Source organism: Aquarana catesbeiana, linkage group LG11, assembly GCF_042186555.1.
Source record: "Aquarana catesbeiana isolate 2022-GZ linkage group LG11, ASM4218655v1, whole genome shotgun sequence".
In the NCBI taxonomy this organism is placed as follows: domain Eukaryota; kingdom Metazoa; phylum Chordata; class Amphibia; order Anura; family Ranidae; genus Aquarana; species Aquarana catesbeiana.
This window is the reverse complement of record NC_133334.1, coordinates 136,263,462-136,282,883: the sequence shown is the minus strand read 5'-3', so window position 1 is coordinate 136,282,883 and position 19,422 is coordinate 136,263,462. Positions and strand designations below refer to the sequence as shown.

At 44.3% G+C, this 19,422-nt stretch overlaps 1 protein-coding gene across 3 annotated transcripts in view; it reads left to right on the top strand.

The window, feature by feature from the left end:
- The window catches only part of CYLD (CYLD lysine 63 deubiquitinase), a 199,279-nt gene that overhangs the window by 51,144 nt on the left and 128,713 nt on the right, over positions 1-19,422 (top strand). For all 3 annotated transcript variants that reach the window (XM_073604979.1, XM_073604977.1, XM_073604980.1), the window contains exon 3: positions 8,770-8,934. The gene's annotated coding sequence lies outside the window, so the exon portion shown is untranslated. The remainder of the gene's footprint in view (positions 1-8,769; positions 8,935-19,422) is intronic.

The following is a 19,422-nucleotide window of genomic DNA, read 5'->3' as shown; positions in this document are numbered from 1 at the left end:
TGTTGCCTGAAGGTGAAGATGACGCCATTCTTCTGCGTGTGGGAGTGTTGCTGCTTGTGGGTTCTGTCAGATTTAATTTTAAAAGGGTTTGTTGTAGTTCATCTGCTGATCTGCTTCTGTAAATTGTACCTTGGTAGTTAAATCTGACTGAAAAGGGGAAGCCCCATTGATACATAATGTTGTGGCGTTGCAGTTCCATTAGTTGGGGTTTCATGGATCGTCTTTTAGTAATAGTAAGTTGGGATAGGTCAGCAAAAATTTGATAATTGTGTCCTTGAAAATTAAGTTCCTTTTTTTCTCTTGCAGCAATTAGTATTTGTTCTTTCGTTCTGTAATAATTAAATTTTGTGATTATATCACGTGGGGGTCCGTCTTTCTTTTTGGCTGTGAGGGCTCTGTGTACTCTGTCCAGTTCTAAACGTTCAATAGGGATAGATCTATTGGCGTCCAGGTTCAACAAGAAGTTGGACAACTTTGTGGCGAGAACAAGGGATCCACTTGCACTCAGAGTAGATGCGTTAGTGATCCCGTGGAATCAGTTTTCACTGATTTATGCATTCCCTCCAGTTCAGCTGCTACCACGGCTGCTTCACAGGTTCAGGGAAGAAGGGAAGCCGGTAATCCTAGTGGCCCCGGCATGGCCCAGAAGACCCTGGTATGCAGGGATCGTGAGAATGGCTGTAGAGTCTTTGACTCTTCCACCTCGTCCGGACCTGCTGTCGCAGGGACTGGTATTCCATCCTGCCTTACAAACGCTAAATATAACGGTGTGGCTATTGAAGCCCACATTCTAAAAATTCAGGGGCTTTCAGGTTCGGTAGTAACCACCCTGATTAATGCCAAAAAGCCGGCCTCCAGGACCATTTATTACAGGGTCTGGAAGGCCTACGTCACTTGGTGTGAAACCAAGAGTTGGCATTCTCGTAAGTATGTCATAGGAAGAATTCTGGCCCTTCTACAATTAGGAGTAGAAATGAAGCTGGCCTTGAGTACAATCAAGGGTCAGATTTTGGCCTTGGCAGTGTTTTTCCAAAGGCCGCCTGCTTTGCACTCTTTAGTCCGGGCATTCATACAAGGGGTAACTCGGTATCTCCACCAGTTAGAATACCCTTGTGCCCATGGGATTTGAATCTGGTTTTGTCGGTGTTGCAAAGACAGCCCTTTGAACCTATAAGGAATATTCCTTTGATCCTTTTGACAAGGAAATTGGTATTCCTAGTTGCAATAACCTCTACAAGAAGAGTATCAGAATTGGCTGCTTTCTCCTGTAAAGAGCCATACTTAATCATTCACAAAGGTAGTGTCTGGTTTTCATCTAAATCAAGATGTTTCCTTACCTTCCTTTTACCTAGAACCTCTTTCGGCAGAAGAAAAATTATTACATCCTCTCGATGTAGTGAGAGCAATTAAAGTCTATCTGAAAGCGACTGCTCAGATACGGAAAACTGATGTTTTGTTTGTGTTGCCGGAAGGCCCTAGAAAGGGTCAGGCAGCATCGAAATCTACTGTTGCTAAGTGGATTCGTCAGGTGATCAGTCAGGCTTCTGGCCTGAAAAGAAGGGTTCCTCCCTTTTGAGATTAAAGCGCACTCTACCAGGGCAGTCAGTGCTTCATGGGCAGTGCATCACCAAGCCTCTGTAGCTCAGGTTTGCAAGGCCGCTACTTGGTCGTCAGTACATACATTCACGAGATTCTATCAAATGGATGTAAGATGGCTGGAGGACACTGCCTTCGGGAGCAGTGTGCTGCAGGCAGCAGTATAGGTCCTCACGCCTGGTGGCGGCTATTTGCTTTGTGTCTCCCTCCCCTCAGGTGGCATTGCTTTGGGACATCCCGTATAGTTATTACTATGGTGCTCTGTGTCCCGTGATGTGTACGATAAAGAAAATAGGATTTTTATAACAGCTTACCTGTAAAATCCTTTTCTTGGAGAACATCACGGGGCACAGAGGCCCCTCCCCTCTTATTGGGATATGTGTATATATTGATTTGCTACAAAAACTGAGATACTCCTGGTATGGGAGGGGTTATATAGGCAGGAGCACTTCCTGTTTCCTTTTTGGTTATACCAGTGTCCATTCACCTAAAGGTGGCCTATAACCCATATAGTTATTGCTATGGTGCTCTGCGTCTCGTGATGTACTCCAAGAAAAGGATTTTACAGGTAAGCTGTTATAAAAATCCTATTCTTTGCATTTATTGATTGAACAGATAAATATAGCACTGAAATTGTAATAACAAACAAAAAGAAAGCAAATAAAGTGAACGTCTCTTATTTGCTTTCTTTTTGTCTGTTATTACACTTCCAGTGCTATATTTATCTGTTCAATCAATAAATGCAAAAACATACAGTTGGTAAGGCTACTTTTAAACTAGCGGACCGATTGGGTCCGCCTGTCAGTTTTTGAGGCGGACCCTCCAGTCCCCTCTATGGAGCAGCGGCTGTGAGCAGACGTGACTGTTGAAATCAGCTGACATCCTATCTGCTAAAAACAGACGGATGGGGATCCTTCTGGATGAGAAGGTCCACTTAAGAGGAGCTTCAGTCATATGTATGAAAATGAAAAGTCAGCAGCTACAGGCACTCACCTTTTTCAGGATCTAGCACTGTGCTCACCCAAACCACTTTCTTCACCGGTCTTAGTTCCTTGGCGCCAGCATCTTAACTGTGGATATCCGGCTGTGACTTTGTGCAGCTTCACAGCTAGCTGCCCACTGCATATGCACCAAGTGTGCTGCACTTTCTGAGTGGTTCTGCAATCTTCTGGGACCTGTGATGTGTCCCAGAAGGCTGCAGGCAGATGGGAGGGAAGGAAATCGCCTAGGCAATCTGAGCAGGAGTGGGAGTGAGTACCTGTCAAAACCAGGTACCCCCCCCCCCCAAAAAACATTACATGCCAAATGTTTCTGAGGAGTGGGGGAGGAAGTGCTGAACTACCCCTTTTGGGTGAAGTTCTGCTTTCAGAATATGTAAATGGTTTAATGTTCATAGTCTGGGCAGAGGTGCATTTTAAAAGGGATTAAACATGGAGAAATAGTCACATATTGCAGAGTGGTACTGCCTATGTTTTTTTGTTTTACTTTACCCACATACACAATTCAATATTTTTTTGTGCCCCTTAAGCCCCATACACACTATCAGATTTTCTGCTGATTTTTTTCTTCAGATTTACCAAAACCATATAATATGAGGTCAAACCTTAGGAGTTTCAATTTGTATGCAATCAGGCAGGCCCTTGCACTACATGGTTGATAGTGTGTATGAGGCTTAACTGCTTACTGGGCACTGACACCTTTGGCAGGTTAGACAGTTCTCAATTATGGATTTTAGCATTGTGTATTTATCTGTGTGAGTGGAGTTCTCCTTCAGTTCCGGTATGCTTGATACAGGAGACAGCTCTGACTTGAGATAAAGCCTCTCATGTCATATTTAGATCTTAACACAGGCATTGCCATTTATATTTCATTACTCAGTGAAACAGGAGATCAAGAAGAAAAGAAAATAGACTATGAATCATTTATGGGGCACACATTTGTAGTGATTGTACCTTTGTGGTCATACGAGAACAAGTTACTGTTTGTACTGATATCCCACAGCTTATTATAAAGTTCTAGAGAAATAGGGTTGAAGAGCTGGAGTTTTCTTTATGTAAATGTTGGTATTGAGGTTGTGATTAGAGCTCCAATAGCAATGAATAGAAGTTTTTCTCTGATATCAACTGTTGTAGGAATAGGTATAGTTCATAGAGATACATTCTCTATTCTGTGTATTGAAAATGGAAATGCAGTCTTTTGTTTTTGTGCAGTTCTCTCTAATTGCTGGCTATGCATAAACATGAACTCCAGGTTAACAGCTAAATACAAAGATGGAATGCCTACAAGGGAGCCATTGTATCTGCCATATGATTTGTATTTGTCAATACAGCTCAGGTTACACAGCTCTGTCTGGCAGGGGAGACCAGAGTTTTCTTAGTTGCAGTTCAGTAACTTACAGGTCTCCTCCGCACCCCCAGTGTGTGACTGGACAGTGAAAACACAAGCAGCAGACTGATGAGCTCATTTATCACTATGCTTTCTCTTCCTAGCAGCATGCTTTTTTTATTTTTTCTCTGCAGCACAACTGATTGACTCCTTGAGTTGCACCTCCTTCTACCAGCTTGAGCTCTGATGTATAGAGACTGCAAGCTGTTGAATCCAAACCAAATTCAGGTACTTAAAGATGAGTCACCCCCCCCCCCCCACCACCAAAAAAATTAAAAGTCAACAGCTACAAATATTGTAGCTGCTGACTTTTAATGTTGGGACACTTATCTGTCCATCGATCCCGCAATGTCGGCACCCCAGCCAATTTTTTGATGAGCTCTCGGGTGCTGCCGCTGCCATTCGTGGTAAGGGAAACCGGCAGTGAAGCCTTTCGGCCTCACAGCCGCCACCATACTAGGCATGCGCGAAGCACGCTGCACTTTCTAACTGGCCTAGCAGAGGAGGAAGGCGGACGGGGGCCGCGGTCGCCGTGACGCAGGTTACCTGCTCCCCCCCCCCAAAAGGTGCCAAATGTGGCACCGGAGGGGGGGAGGAGGCAGATAAGCGAAGCTTCCACTTTTGGGTGGAACTCCACTTTAAATTGGAAATTAAGCCAAGTACTAACTAACTCTAAGACTACTGGCAGTCACATTCTAAGACTAACCTATCTAACCCTGTAAAGCAAAAATTGCTCTACATACCTTTTCTGAAGCTGGTCCGGTCTCCAGCGACGGATGCTGTGTGCAGGAGATAGCTGACAATAGCTATGCAATGCCTGGAAAGTGACGTCACCCATAGAGTAACTATGGGGCTTCCGTTGTCGGCTGCCTCTTCTGCACACTCCCACACACAGAAGCCGCCGCTGACAGCTCTTCGTGGGCCCGGAGCGGCTGTAGAAAAGGTATGTATAGCGATTTTTGCTTTACAGGGTTAGATAGATTTGTCTTAGAATGTGGCTGCCAGTAGGTTTAGAATTTAGTTACTGTAGTTTTTGGCTCTGCTTTTAAACTTCTTGTATTTAACAAAAAATACAATTAAAGTGAACGTTAAAGTAAAAGTTTTTTAAAACAAGCCTTCACTCACTTCTGTAGCTGCTTTTAATGTGAAGCTGTTCATTCTCTAAAATGCTCAAAGATCACTATAAGAATTACAAAGAAATTTTAGTCAGTTTCTAACAGCTTAGAAATACCTGCTGGTGGTTTACACTAGAGGGCAAATATATGTTATGGTTTTGTGAAATTTGAATATTAATTTTTCCACAATGCTTTAAGATACAGAGATAAATGAAGGCTTGCTTTAGACCTCATGCACACAAGCCCAACATGAATTGTGGATATATTTCTGTGCCTGGGGGACGACACCGCTGCAGCATACAATTGCCCATAGTAATGAATTGCTGTACGCTAGCTGTACATGTCTATACACTGTGCTTGTGTAAACACACATGTGGGCGGTAATTCTGTGGATGCAGCTAGTTTGCATTCAGGGGTTTACGTCATGTTTATACAAGCATGGCTTTTAGCTAAAGTATAGTCACTTATTACATTAGATGTCTGTATGCAGCAGCTGTGTCTCTGAGGCATGGAAATTCGCCCACAATTTATGTTGTATAGCCTTGTGCGCCCATATGCGTAAGGCCTTAAAGTGTTTTTACAGCTTGTTCAGAATCTGTAAATACGTTTGTGTGCATGATCTGGGCACAGATTCACTTTCTGAATGTATTAATACAGAGCTGCATTCATTTGTGTCTTTTATACCTGCCTGGAGTTGAGCTTTAATAGGGTAAATTCACATTTTCATAACAAATTTAAAGGTGAATTATTTCCAAATAATCTCTCCACTCCTCTGGACCCCGTTGCACATAGTGGCCATGATGCCTGCGCTGCTGGTGTAGCAGTCCACCACTCAGGAGTAAGTATCCTTCATAGTACTCAGAGTGGTCAGTGTGACTATGAGGCCGTACTCATCAATGAGAAGCACTTCTTTCTTCTGGGACACTTTACCAAAAGAATAACCCTCAGATTCAGCACGGCTATATGACTGTGCTGTTCTATAAAATACTTGTCATTGTGAGCATTGTAATGGGTGCTCACTCTGAGGCTGTTTATTGCGGTGCATGGACTGCTACACCCGCAGCACAGGGCATCATGGCTGATATGTGCACTGCTTTCAGAAGGGGTAGCCAGGTTATTTGGAGTTCACCTTTTTATTTTTCATAAAAAGGTGAACTTGACTTTTAGAGCTTTTAAAAACAAAAGTAATTGCTCCCTGAGGTCGGTACATATTTGCATGAGAACAATGGTCTCTCTCTGCAGTTGTCTGATACTTCCACCTCTGAGTCACAGCTAAATCTTTGGGAGTGTAGGTGACACAATTAACACAATTTCCTATTCTAGAAGTGTATGTAACCCTTAAAATTATTATATATGTCCATCAGGATATGTCTTTCCTAGACAGCTTAGCCTCTTGTGTTTATAGTGTGTGCTTCAAGTCAAATAACTGGTGATCATTTACATTTCAAATCTGACCACGCTAGGCACAGAAGCACATCCGTGCTAGTGTGGTCAGTTTGTGTCTAACTAGAGATGTAGGCACATTGCGCCTGTGCCTCTGCAGTCAGATCAGCAGACACTCCCTTTGGCCAGTGCTGCTACTGAAAGAAGGCTGTGACCCATCAGCCAATCACATCCAGTCTTATGCAGCTACAGCCAATAGGGGCGCGGACAGCAGAAGATGTACACGGACGGGGAAAGTAATTCCCTGCTGTGTATGTCACTCACAGCCTGGGGTGCAGAAGTGTCAAGCTCCTGGAATGCAACGTACACAGCGAGAAAAGTACTCCCCGTGGTGTTAGAAGTCGCTAGCAACCCACCCCTCTGATGATACAACTCCCTTGCATATGTGATACTGTAGAATTGTATTATCCAGGCTCTTGACTGCTCTCTTTACATATGGCAAGAGTGTACATTGCACTGTGCATGCACTGCAGGCAGTAAACAAAAAATCTAGTAAAAAGTAAAAAAAGGGTAACGATTATTTTCGGCTTTCCCTTTTTTTCTTACCGTTCTTTTTTTTTTTTAATTTTCACTGATTGTGGTGCATGTACAGTGCATTCTAATGAAGTCTTTTCTACAAAAAAATACCCCAACTTTCTAGCATTTTTTTTTTTTGTTTTTTTTTTTTAACTTCGACATTGGCTTTACTTTGGTAAACAAATGTAACTTTGCAGGCAGTAGCGATTGCATTGAATGAGTTAAAATCAAGCTGGTTTTTATTTTAATCTTGCTGCAACAAGAAAGGGTGGGAAATATCACATGCTGACCGTGAGATAGTAATTATAACCCTACATAATCACCAGCCTTTTTTAAGGAAAGAATAACTTTGCATTGTTCTAGTGCTGACAGCCATACGCTATAAAATTAGATGGCATTGTAAGCTGCAGGTAACTTCTGGCCCATACTTCTCTAAGGTCCTCGCTGCTGGAAAATGTCTGTCTGCTGCTTGTGTACTCTTATTTATCATTATTAAAGCATATCTCAACTCAGAAAAAAAAATATGCAGCAGCTTTCCAGTCATTAGATATTATGGCTGCATTTGTGTTTTTTTTTTTTCAAGCTCAGTGCATTTTTTGTAAGTACCGTACATAAAAATCACTATATTCCTGCAAGAAGACGTGTCCTTGTAACTTCATGTGCAAGCAATATTTTCATTCCTTCCAGCTATCTACTGTTAACTACAAAACATACCCTCTCTATGTCATGGAGAGAATAAGGGGTGGGGTTAAGCAAAAATCAGGGGTGCAGTCAAGGTGCTTCCTTTACAGACCCAGTACAGTGAATGTTGGCACCCTAAGACCGGAAGTATGAGCTATGATTGAGCGCTGATTTAGCGTGAAACGTGTTACCTGGATTTGCTGTATTCTCCTACTATGCTTTGTGGAGGTGTTTTTACATAAAGAATTATCAATAAAGGTGATTTTATCAGATGTGCGGCCAACCAGATTTTTTTTTTTATTCTATGAAGAATGCTGTGGACAAGGCCAGCACCTGCTAGTGTGTGAGTGGTGGTGGAACAGGGGACCAACCTGGAGTGGGTTTCATTTTCTTTTGGTTTACACATTAACCTACTTTATGTCTTTTTCCGAGTTCAAGTCTCTGAGTTGTGACCCAGTGACACAGAAAGTATTGCAGCCAGTAACAGCCAGGCAACTAGAATATTCAAAAGGATGTTCGCGATTACAACCCTGTCTGTTACTTTTTGGATAAAAAGTTTATTTTAAGGGTATTTCAGCATGCAATCATTTTCTGTTGGCTTGTTACATGATTAGCCACATTTGTTTAAGCTGTTTATCAAGCAGCAGAGTTTTAGGGGTCTCATACACTAGAAAATTTAAGAGACACTCTCACCTCTCCAAAGCTCCCACACGACTCCTTATTCTGTGGTCACCAGTGAAAAATACCCAGTGTGGAGAGCACATGACCTCCTCCCATGATGCAGTCATCAGCACAAGCAGCCAATTGCTAGGCCCAAGCACTGTCACATGACTGAGAGAATGACATCACCACTTTTAAGCACTGATGAAGGCGCCATGGGGGAACACTGGAGAGGTGGGTGTAAAGTGTTAAGGGGGTGGGCTTTACACAGACACTGTTATTTGAACCCCTGAATAGGGGCATTCCTTCTTAATAGTAAATGTAACATGCAAACACATTTATTTTGATGTTTTGATTTTTACTTTCTTTACAGATTTAAAAACGCTTACTATTTGCACTGAAAGCGTATGCACTATAACGTCAAGTATTAAAAGTCCATTAATGTGGGGATTTCCACATCAAACAGGCAGCAATATGGATCACCGCTGAGGCTGCTACACCAATGGATTATTTTACCTAATGGATCACAACTATTAAGGTAAAAAAATAAATTGCTTGTTTTATCCTACTTGTGGAACCAAGATTTACACTGCTGCTAAGGTGATAAATATCCTGGTTACTCTTTCCAGGTTGATAACCACTAAAAAGACATGTCTTGTAAGGGCCAGTAGTGAAAGGAAATGCGTGATCTGATGGTTGCTGTGTAGGTAAAGATAAGGGAAACAATATCATAAAGAACAGTTTGTTTTTAAAGTAAACTAAAAGGCTAATGCTATCTATATTGAATTTGTCTATGGCCATCTACCATATATCCGCAGATGCCTTCTAAAGCAAATGTCTTTCACGTAATAAATGCTTTATCTATATTCAAATATAAAGGCTGGTTATGTAGAAATATATATTTCTTTATCGTACATCATGGGACACAGAGCCTAAGTAATAATTTATTGGGTTATGGGCCACCATTATAGTTCACTCCTCTATATAACCCCTCCTCCTTCCAGGAGTACCTCAGTTTTTTCACCAGTGGCTCTGAGGAGCTCCAGGAGGGATCCATGCTGGATTTAAAAAACCTCTACAACCGGATCCATCCAAGCCACTGAGGCCACAGGATGGTACCCCTTTTGTGGGCTAGACCCCAGGAACCAGGACTCTTTTTGGTCATGCTACATTACCTAAAGTTGCTCCTGAGGGGTGCTACACAGGTCCAAAGGAGTGGAATCCCTATAATAGGGACCCAGTCTTTGAAGGTTTACTAACGCTGCCCACTGTGATGGGTGAAGTTTGGATCTGTCTGTTTTCAGCAGTATCCTGCAGCAAGGAAAAGGTAAGGGAAAAAAGCTTAGGAACTGTAAAAGTTCCACCTATGCCTTTTTTTTTTCCCTATATAAAAAACATTGTAATGCCTAAAAATCTCCACTAGAGGGAGTAAAGATAACATACCTTGGTACGTTGCTCCTCAGCAGCTCTGTGTCCAAGCTTTAAACAGCATGTGTGTGTCCCGGTAGCAGGAAGGGTTTCTTAATTGAACAGAGGTGTTCCTCTCCCCCTGGGGGAACTAAGGGGCTGGTGGTACAGCATATTATTATCTATAATGGCTCCTGTTTTAAAAAAACATTAATTGCCTCAACTGTGAGAAAACACCCCCCTCCTCGGTGGGGTGCGGTGGCGGCTTCCTATGGTATTACTTTAATGACTTACATTTTGTTGTCTTGCCTTTCTACACTTCAGACTGCCGTTTATTAAGTCTCGTTGCGCCTCAGCCTGTATGTTCCAAAGACCGCTTGCATTTACAAAGCACCGAAGCGCCAGCGGCGATCACAGACCCTCCTCTTTATCAGGTCTGCACTGCAGACCCGAATGCCGTGCCGTCCGTGCGTGCGCGGACTAAGGTTCAATTTTAAAAAACAAGGAGGAGGGTGGGTATTTGAAGGGGCGTGGCTTGAGGCAGGCGGCGCCGTGTGCATCAGTTAGCTTCCACGTGGCACACAGCGCACAGCTGAGGACGCCAATCAGGTTTACACCTGGAGTGTGTTATAAAACAAACGCTCTCAGTGTCAGAAAATCTCCTAAGAGCAACTGAACAGAGTCAATTGATGAGTATAGCCTCACATAATAATAATTTAATTGAAGTAAGAAAGTACCATCATCCAGATTAGCATATGTGATTGGGGGGGTTGAATATGTGGGGGTAGTTTCGGTTTCGTGGTATAACCGCTTCTTCAGGAGGATGAGAGGTCCAAATGGACTGAGACATGGCTAACAACAGGATCCCAAAAATTCCCCCCGCGTCGGACAAGGGGTAGTGCAAGGAACCATCTCAAAATAAATTATGGTAATGAGAGGAGTTGCTGGGGCTGAGTGCTTATGCAGACGGGCGGACTTGAATGTGGGAATACATCATCTTGGGTGGCTATCCAGTTTAACAAGAGCCACTGGGTATTAAAGGCATGGGTAGCTGGTAGAACTACAAGTCCCTTGAGTGAAAACACTGGTGTACAGAGACTTCCGCCCATGCGCCAGTCCATCAGACAGGGATGCAGCTACATCGCGGGGGGAATTTTTGGGATCCTGTTGTTAGCCCTCTCTCAGTCCATTTGGGTCTCTCATCCTCCTGAAGAAGCGGTTATACCGCAAAACCGGTAGAGGAATATCTATACCCCACCTTAACAGAAACTGTACCGGGGAAACCTGTTATAAGTTAGTTTTGTGTGGTGTATAGTATATTTTATAACTTTCTGTGTATATCTTTTTGCTTTTAATACATTGTACATTGTTACATAATAAAAGTCCTATTTTACCAAATTAATTTTGTGGTTGTATCAGTACTGAGAAAGTTGATTCAATTTCCTTGGGGTCTATGTGTATGGGTTAGCTTCGGCAACTACCCCCACATCTTCAACCCCCCCCCAATCACAGCAACTGAACAGAAGAGTCTGTTGCACAGGACACAGGAGCGCTGGGGCACGTAAGGAATGTATACAGGCATTTCCAGTACAGGAAATACATTGTTATTCAGCATCAAGCTGATTTTTATGGTGAAATTGTTTTGCTAGACTATTGCTCAGCAAGTAGTACATTTTTTAATAGAGTGCCTCTGCTTTTGTACTTAGCACTATGGCTTCCAGAGTTACCACAAAGGTACCAAAAATTCCACCCCCAGGCACTGGAAACTCCAGTCATGCCTCCACACGGTCATCCTCTCTGGAGATACCAGATATGGCAAGCCAGGGTGAGTCTTTGGAACCAATTGGTGGTGGAACTGCTTCTCAGACTTCAGCCCCTGTATACGTGACTGAAGATGCATTTTCCTCTGCCCTGCAGGACCTAGAAGGATGATTTAATCGCATCCTCCAGCCAAACGGATAGAAAGCGTGCCAGACCCCCCCTCCCCCACCTCAAACCCTTTACCAAGGGAACACCGGGGACAGGATGAGGTATTACCCTCAGGTGATCGAGAGGAGAAACAAGCTGATTATTCCTCTGCGGAGGAAGCAACAGTTGATGAACCTCGCAATCTGAGGTACAAACTCTTACGGAGATGGTTCGTTCTACTTTCATGCTACCCCTAACAGAGTCAGCTGAAGGTCCAGTTTATTTCTTGGGTTCTTTAAAACCTTTACAGCCTTTTCATGCGTTTCCGATCCATGCATTACTAGAAAAGCTTATTTATGCTGAATGGGACCACCCGGATAAGCATTTTCTCCCTCCAAAGAGATTCTCCGTTCTCTATCCCTTGGAGGAGAAATTCACCAAAAAATGGAAGGTACCAGCAGTTGACATTGCAATTTCCAGTGTGAATAAAAGTTCAACTTGTCCAGTAGACAATTCACAAATGCTTAAAGATCCAACAGATAAAAAAATTGGAATTCCTGTTAAAATCCTCTTTTTCTTTGGCAGGGGCCATTACTCAGCCTGCAGTCGCTGCAATAGGCATCTATCAGTCCTTAAAGGACCGGTTCACAGAGGCTCTTAAGAAAGGCCCTGTACAACAGGCCCGTGAGTTGGCTGAAATACCAAAGGCATTATGTTTTGCCATAGACGCTATGAAGGACTCTATTCACCAGGCGTCCCGCCTTGCGCTTGTGCTAGTACACATGCGTAGGACCCTTTGGTTAAAAAATTGGTCTGCGAAGCACCTTGTTATAAGCTTCTGACTAGTTTCCCCTTGCATGGGGAATGACTATTTGACGATAATTTGGATAAATACATCCAAACGATTTCTAGTGGGAAGAGTATTCTTTTGCCGGTCAAAAGAAAGTATAAACGTCCTTCATTTAAACGGACTTTCTCTCCTGCGCCAGGGGCATCCGCCTCTAGGCAGTGGCGACGGCCTCCACCGTCAGACTCTAGAGGAAAACCTCAGGGTCAGGCCCAGGCTCAAAAGAAGACCTGGGGCCGGAAATCTGCAAAGCAGAATACTAAAGCCTCATGAAGAGGCGCTCCCCCTCGCCAGAGTGGGGGGAAGACTTCTGCAATACTCAGAAGTCTGGCAAAAGGAAATTCAGGACAGATGGGTCATCTCCACGGTGTCTCTTGGATACAAACTAGAATTTCGGGAGTTTCCACCATCTCGTTTTCTGAGATCAAACGTTCCCAAAGATCCACGGAAAAAGCAATCTCTGTTTCAAGTATTAGACTGATTACTGGCTCAGGGGGTGATCATACAGATCCCCACAGAAGAGCAAGGTTTGGGGTTTTATTCAAACCCTTTTACGGTACCAAAACCTAATGGGGATGTCAGACCCATTCTAGATCTAAAAAAACTAAATCCGTTCCTGAAGATCCGCTCCTTTCGCATGGAGTCGATCAGGTCAGTGGTTTCCATCCTACAAGGAAGAGAACTTCTGGCATTCCATCGACATCAGGGATGCATATCTGCATGTCCCTATATTTCCCGCTCACCAAAGGTTTCTGCGATTCGAAGTAGAACAGCAGCACTTTCAGTTTGTAGCCTTGCCCTTCGGGCTAGCTACAGCACCCCGGGTGTTCGCAAAAGTACTGGCCCCACCTCTAGCCAGGTTAAGGGCACAGGGCATAACAGTCTCTGCGTACCTAGACGATCTATTGCTAATAGATCAGTCAGTGGCTCGCTTGGAGCAAAGTGTACACATTACAACCAGTTACCTGGAAAGTCTGGGTTGGATTCTCGACCTAGAGATGTCTTCTTTAAAACCGCTAAGAAAGCTGGAGTATTTGGGCCTGATCATAGACACAGCCCAGAAAAAGGTGTTCTTGCCTCTGCCAAAAATCAACTCCATACTAGAGCTGGTCCGGATGGTCAGGTCGAAAGGAAATCCCTCAATTCGCCTTTGCATAAGGTTGTTAGGAAAGATGGTGGCTTCATTCGAAGCAGTCCCCTATGCCCAGTTCCATTCGAGACTGTTGCAAAACAGTATCCTGTCTGCTTGGAACAAAACAATCCAAGCTTTGGACTTGCCAGTGCGGCTGTCCCCAATTGTGTCCCAAAGCCTCAGTTGGTGGTTACTAACCCAGAATCTGCTGTAAGGAAAATCCTTCAGACCAGTTATCTGGAAAGTAGTAACAACAGATGCCAGCCTTTTAGGGTGGGGAGCAGTACTAGAGAAGACGACTGTCCAGGGACAGTGGTCAAGAACCGAAAGAGCCTTGCCCATCAACATCCTAGAGATTAAGTGCCAGTTACAGACCCATTTCGCTCCTGAACTGTGTTGTGAAACAATTCTTGCCTCCTAGGATGAATGCACTGCTACCACATCTAATTAGAACAGATCAAGTCGGCTTTATCGGCATTATCCAGTCTAGAGAGGCCAGAGACAACACCATTCGGACACTGAATATCATTGAAAAACCAAAATGATCCAGTTTACCCCTGCTGCCCCTATGCACGGATTCCGAGAAGGCTTTTGACAGGGTGGACTGGTCTTTTTCTATAGGAGACACTTAAATTTGTGGTAATGCCAGACCCCATCCTGTCATGGATATCGGCCATCTATAATAATCCCACAATGACAGTACGGGTAAATGGCTTCGACTCCACCCCTTTCTCTATCTTGAATGGTACCAGACAGGGCTGCCCCCTGTCTCCTATGCTATTCATCCTCTCTCTAGAACCTTTCTTGCACCATGTCAGAAGGAATCGGTCCATTAGAGGCATCCAGTCAGGCCAATGTCAACACAAAGTTGCAGCCTATGCAGATGACCTTTTATTCTACATTGCTGAACCCCTTACCTCTTTACCCTCCCTGCTACAGGAGCTGAAGCCTTATGGCACCCTGTCTAATTTTAAGGTTAATCGCTCAGGGCCTCCAATTAAAAAATTGGAGGCCCTGAGCGTCTCTTTGTCAGACTCTCCTATTTCTAACCTACGCCCCTTCTTCCCGTTCAAATGGGCTGCTTGCTCAATTCAATACCTGGGAACAAAAATTCCTGCAAACTTGAACGACATTATCACACTCAACTACCAACCCCTCTTATGCACGCTCACGGCTGATCTCAAGAAGTGGGACTCCCTGGCCCTTTCCTGGTTTGGCCGTTGCAATATACTTAAAATGAATGCAATGCCCAGACTGCTGTACTTAATGCAGGCATTGCCCGTCAAGATACCTCAGACGTTCTTTTACGCCGTGCGCTCAATATTTATCAGATTCATCTGGCGTGGTAAACACCCACGTCTCTGCAGAGCGCTACTTCTACGGCCAAAGACTAAGGGCGGTATCGGATTTCCAGATCCAGCCCTATACCATACTGTGGCACATATGACCAGGGTCGTGGACTGGTGTCGCCATGGGGATTCGAAACTATGGGTGTCGCTGGAACAGGAGGCTGCCCAGGCCCCACTAGTGGGTCTACCTTGGGCAGGGAAAACTCCTGCCACTCACTTGACTACTCACCCACTGATTGGACCAACTCTCATGGAAATGAAAAGGTTTTTCCGTCTATCCTTACTAAGTAATTTTCCATCTCCAATGACGCCACTCGCTCGTTGGTCACCCAGACTTTATACCTGGCCTCACTGACCCATCCTTCCTCTCCCAGGCTCCTCAAGGACTCATGAGGGCCTCCTTGTTCTTACATTCCTCCGGTTGGCTAACTACGGAGACCTTGCTCTCAGGCCGGGCTCCACTCTCTTTAGACCGCTGGAGGGTCAATCAATTATCTCATTTTCTTGGCTCGTTGCCCAAACCAACCCACTTTGTCAGAAAGCTCCACTCTTTTGAGGAACTCTACTTGGGAGAGGGACCGACACGGAGGTCCTTATCAACCTCCTACAAGTCCCTGCTAGACCTTCACGCCACTGGAGACCCCCCATTCTTAGCAAAATGGGAGAGAGATTTACAAGTCACCTTCACAGAACCCCAAAAAGAACGCATACTCTTTTTCGCACAGAAATCTTCTCTTTGTAGCAAATATCGAGACCGCATATAAAATAGTGACGCGCTGGTACAGAACCCCTTCTGTGCTGGCTAAGATATTTCCTCTACAAACTGATCGCTGTTGGCGTTGCGGCCTACACTCATGAACCCTCTTACACATTTTTTGGGATTGCCCCATGCTCCAAACTTTTTGGCAGCCAGTGCTTAAGCTCATACAGAAACTCACAGATCTATCCCTACATGATAACCTAGCGGCAGTCCTCCTTAACCTTACACCCTTATTAAGGAAACGTTACCATAATTCCCTTCTCAAACATCTCCTTAATGCTGCACGAGCCTGCATTCCACCCCTTTGGAAACAATAATCTGCAGCAACGATGGCCCAATGGTTTGCAAGAGTGAAGGATATTGAGCAAATGGAAGATCTGACCTCCGCTTTGCGAGATAAATCAGAGGAACATAAGTCCAGATGGTTTCATTGGAATCTGTTTCGCTTCTCTGATGAGTTCCACCAATACAGGTTAGGATCCTCCTTCTAGGATCCCCATCATCTATTCAGTGTTATCGACCTTGGCTCCCTGAGGGTAATTGCCCCCCCCCCCCCTTTTTTTTTCTCTCCTCCTCTTCTCTCCTCTTCTCTCTTCTTCTCTCTCTCTCTCTCTCTCTCTCTCTCTCTCTCTCTCTCTCTCTCTCTCTCTCTCTCTCTCTCTCAGCTCTCTCTCTCAGCTCTCTCTTTCTCCTGCCTTCTCTTTTTTTCTCTTTCCCTCCCTTTTTCCATTTCTTTTTTTCAATTAAAAGACAAAAGTGATGAGCACAGAAGTTTTTGTTTACCCTGTATTATTAGACTTCAGCTAAAGGAGTGAGCTTGATCAAGTAGTTCCCTCCACTTACAAGCAATTGATATGTATGATTGATGTACTTGATGCATTCGTAGCAATCTTTATGCAGTACGAAGTTGTCTTTTTGTTTATATCTGTGTCACATCTTTAAATAAAAAAATGTAAAAACATCCTAGAGATTTTGGGCAGTGCGTCTGGCTCTGAAGGCCTGGGCTTTCAGGTTAAGGGATTGTCCTGTCAGGATCCAATCCGACAATACCACAGCTGTGGCCTATATCAATCAACAAGGGGGCACCAAGAGTCTCTCAGCACAGAGAGAGGTGAACTTGTTCTAACTTGGGCAGAAAGGAATGTTCCGTGCCTATCAGCAGTCTTCATTCCGGGGGTAGAGAATTAGAAGGCGGACTACATGATTCGCCAGCAGTTGTTCCCGGGGGAATGGTCTCTTCACCCTGACATTTTTCGGGCTATTTGCCAAAGATGGGGGACTCCGGACATAGATCTTCTAGTGTCCAGATTCAACATGAAGTTAGTCAACTTTGTGTCCAGGACAAGGGACCCACTCGCATTGCGGAACAGATGCATTGCTCACTGATCTATGCATTTCCCCCTATTCAGTTGCTACCATGACTTCTTTGCAGAATCAAGCTGGAAAGAAAGCCGGTAATTCTGGTAGCACTAGCATGGCCCAGAAGGTCATGGTATGCAGAAATTGTAAAGATGGCAGTGGAGGATCCATGGTCCCTTCCACTAAGGCCAGACCTACTCTCACAGGGGCCGATAATCCATCCTCCTTTACGAATGCTAAACTTAACGGCCTGGCTATTGAAACCCACATTCTGAAGAAACGTGGGCTTTCCGGGTCAGTTATCTCTACTTTGATTAATGCAAGGAAACCAGCTTCCAGAACTATATATTATAGAGTCTGGAAGGCTTATGTTTCCGGATGTAAATCCAAGGGTTGGCACCCTCGGAGATCTGTCATAGGCAGAATTCTTGCTTTTCTACAATTAGGCATAGAGATGAAGTTGGCCTTGAGTACTATTAAGGGCCAAGTCTCAGCCTTATCGATCTTATTTCAAAGACCGCTTGCTACACATTCTTTAGTCCGGGGTTTTATGCAAGGGGTGATGCAAGGAAGCTGGTGTTCTTGGTTGCTATATCCTCAGCAAGGAGGGTTTCGGAATTGGCTGCTCTTTCTTGTAAAGAGCCATATTTAAATATTCATGAGGACAGGGTGGTGTTGTGCCCTCGTCCAGATTTTTTGCCAAAGGTGGTCTCAGGTTTTCACCTGAACCAAGATATTATCCTGCCATCGTTCTTTCCAAAACCCTGTTCCAGGGAAGAAAAGCCACTACATTGTCTTGATGTGGTGACAGCAGTCTATCTATCTATTTAAGGGCAACTGCTCAGATTCGTAAGACTGATGTCTTATTTATTCTGCCAGAGGGTCCTAAGAAAGGACAGGCAGTGTCGAAATCCACTGTCGCTAAGTGGATTCGGCAAGTTATAATTCAAGATTTACTGCCGGTTCACACAGGGGCAACACGACTTGCAGGCCGACTCAGAGACGACCTGCACACAACTTCAGCGGCAACTTGCAAAACAACTTTTGTATAGAAGTCAATGCAAGTCGCCTGAAGTCGCCCCAAAAGTAGTACAGGAAGCGACTTGCATTGCTCCTATTAGAACGGTTTCGTAGTACAGAATGGGACGCGACTTGTCAGGCAGCTAAGTCGCCTGACAAGTCGCCCCTGTGTGAACCGGTGCTTAAGGGGTAAGATTCCCCCTTTTCAAGTTAAGGTGCACTCTACCAGGTCGGTTAGTGCTTCTTGGGCAGTGCGTCACCAGGCCTCCATGGCTCAGATCTGCAAGGCCGCAACTTGGTCTTCAGTACATACATTCACAAAATTTTATCAGGTGGATGTAAGGAGGTATGAGGATATCGCCTTCGGGCGCAGTGTGCTGGAGGCAGCAGTATAAGTCCTCAGGTCTGGGGGTGCCCTAAGGGTTGTCTCTCCCTCCCCTCAAATAGCTTTGCTATGGGAGTTATTACTTAGGCTCTGTGTACAATGATGTACGATAAAGAAATAGGATTTTTATAACAGCTTACCTGTAAAATCTTTTCCTTGGAGTACATCATGGGACATAGAGGTCCCTCCCCTCTTTTATGGGGTTTAAGTATATTGCGGTACTCCTGGAAGGAGGAGGGGTTATATAGGGGAGTGAACTTCCTGTATTGGTTATACCAGTGTCCATCACCTGAAGGTGGCCCATAACCCATTAAGTTATTACTTAGGCTCTGTGCCCCATGATGCACTCCAAGAAAAGGATTTTACAGGTAAGCTGTTATAAAAATCCTATTTTTGCATTAAATGGAGGTTATACTGTAGTTCTCAGTCACTGAGACTGATGGAAGAGAGCTGCTGAGACTGCATTTTTTTGGATTGAGTGGGAAGAATTACAGTTTGTTAGGCACAGATCAATAGATGCTGCAGCAATTATCTTACCGCGTCCAAAATCTCCTGGTCTGTGTCCATATCCTGTAATGCTTAAAATCAAGCCTTCACAAATGGACACAGAGCATATATCCTGTGTAGAAGGCTGGTCACCCCATGCAGTTCTGTCTTCGCTAGGTCACTAGTCTCTGCAAAGCCTGCCTTTACAGTTCTCTTCTCAGCAGACAGTGCTGATGTCATTGTGTTGGCAGTACTAACCGAGCCACTGCCCAGACATGAATGTATAGATTTTCAATAGTCAACCCACCAGTAGTTCCTATATTGTTTTGCTTGGCTCTGACAGATTACTTAGCTCTGTGGTTTATGCAAAATA